Consider the following 2,461-nt stretch of genomic DNA (forward strand, 5'->3'; position numbering starts at 1 on the left):
CCGGGAGTTCACGGGGCCAGAAGTAACCGTGGCCAAGGAGATGTGAGGGAGCCTCCCTAATACATTGGAACATCAAAGACATGGCAGGCAAGAGTTAGAGGGTGCCCTTGGGCCTACTTGGCACAGAGGAAGGGGGCCTTAAGGAGATCACGGCCCTCCGGTAGGACCCCACCCGTGACACTAATATTCATTGGGCCAGAGAGGAAAATGACTTTATAGTCTGGTGCTTACAGCACTTGCCTACTAGGATATATTCTAATTCCTGCTTCAGTGACTACTTAAGTAATACACACTAAGTGGAACAGCATCAAAGGGAGATATGGAAAGCAGCCGCCCCAGAAAATGCTACAGTCTGCTTGTTAGGCCCATCTGCTTGCAGCTGGGTGATGTGGATTGAAATCCCTCAGGCAGAGATGAAAATTGAACCCTGGTCTCCCACATCCTGCATGAATGCTCAAATTAATGTGTTATCAGGTAAGAGGCTGCCACCAGCTGCTGCTGTTTTATGATGCTTCTAACCTTTGTTTCTTGGGCTTTCATTAAAGTGCTTGACAATGAAATGTTTCAACATTTCTTGAAAGATGTTATTACTTTCCCTTTAGCTATCTGCAGACCTGTTTGTGAGTTGTACGAGTGCGTGCGCACGCACAGTAGGTTTTTTTCCTAATAAATAAATGTTGTGCCCCAAATTCCACCCAGGTATATCCGTGGTTGCTTTTTGAACTACCCCTGTCTTGCTTGGATCCAGTAGAAGGAGCAGTGAGAAGGGAAGCTAAAGAGCTGCCAGTGCCTAGACCAGTAGTGCTCTATGTTTTGGCCTCATGGGCCAAAAGAATGGTGCAAGGCCAGACTGCAGGCCAGATCCAGACCCTGTCTACCAGGAGCAGGTACCAGGGCCCCCCAACACCCCCACCTACTGGGATTGGGCCTCAGGGTCCTGCGTTGGCCCTGCATGCCATAATTGGGCTTTGGGATCCTGCATTGCCTTTGCCTAGCCCTGCACACTGAGATTTGTCCCTGTGCCACTATGCACATCTGATCTAGTGTGCAGGGCCATGGCTTGCAGGGCACCCCATAGACCCAGGAGGAGGCATGCATGCCAAATGAGACCATGCCAGAAGCCAGATTTTGCCTGCAGGCAGGGGTTAAGCACCCCTGATTTAGATGCATGATCAACAAGTTGCCAAAGTGGCTTTTGGCAGGCAGGAATTTAAACATGCAAGTGATTGCCTGAGATCCCTTGCAACCCAGCCATGAAGCCAACTGTGTGATAAAGGAATGCATGGTCGGGTACAGACTGCTTGCATGACTGTCACATAAGTTGTCTGACAGTTCTGCTGAGGCTAGGTAAACTAGGCCCAACAACAATTCTTCCATCTCATGCAGAATCCTGGGTTCAGCATGACAGACAACTTATGCACTAGGGGTGGCTGTCTTATAGGGACAGACATTCAAAAAGTTGGAGCCTGAATTGATTCAATATTTGCACTTTACTCTGTATGTATGGCAACCATCAATCCTCCCGGATCATGGTGTATGCATGAGGGCCACCCAGACCTTCAATGCACTTGCCTGGGCAGGAATTTTTGGAGGAGTGAAGGCTGCATTTTACTCTAACCTGCATAGACTGAACTGATTTGCAAGTGGACAGACATCCACTTTTGACTCCAGAAGTTAAGGCACATGCCTGCAGTGACTCAGGCCAGGAGGGAAACTAAGCTGAGGGAAGTGGCGTAGCTAGCCCTGGGCAAGCCTGGGTGTGATTGGGGAGAGGTTTAAACCTCCACCCTGGCCTGCATGGACACCTGCCCAGGTATGCCTGGAGGGGAAGGGAAGAAGCAACCCCTGTCAGGGGTCCCTAGCCCCCCCCACTTACTCACTGGCTGGTGGCAGGAGCAGGGGTGGAGCCAGACCCTGGTAGCCTGAAGAAAAGCGGGTTTAATCCTCCCATTGTGCAGGGGGGCAGGGGTTGTGCATAGGCACCAACAGTCTCCGTTAGTGCACCCAGGGCTGTGCACTAGGGGCTGTGGCAGTCAGATACCAGTAGCCTAAGGAGAAGGGGGGTTTAATCACCCCATTGTAGGCAGCAGCAGCGGGGGCACTGACACGTGCCCTGGGCCAAGTTCCTTCAAGGAGCAGCCAGCCAGCTGTGGGGAAGGGGCCAGGGGGAGGGGGGTGGATATGCAACCTGGCTGTGGGGAGGTGGGGAGCCTGACTCACTACTGCTTCCAGCTGCGGTAGGGGGTGGGGATCAATTCCCACCACCTTCCACCTCCAGCTCCAAGCGCTGCGGTTTGCAGGCAGGCTGAAGTGCAGCTCCCCACACCCTGCCTCTCCTGGCGGCAGCAGGGTGCCAACTATGGCAGCAAGCAGAGGTGAGGCATCTGTCACCTGCTGCCTGTTCGCAGTGGCACCAGGCACTTCGGGCAGGCTGCTATGGGCCAGTCGCAGCCTGGGCCTC

Source organism: Alligator mississippiensis, chromosome 12 (genome assembly GCF_030867095.1).
Source record: "Alligator mississippiensis isolate rAllMis1 chromosome 12, rAllMis1, whole genome shotgun sequence".
NCBI classification, from domain to species: Eukaryota; Metazoa; Chordata; order Crocodylia; family Alligatoridae; genus Alligator; species Alligator mississippiensis.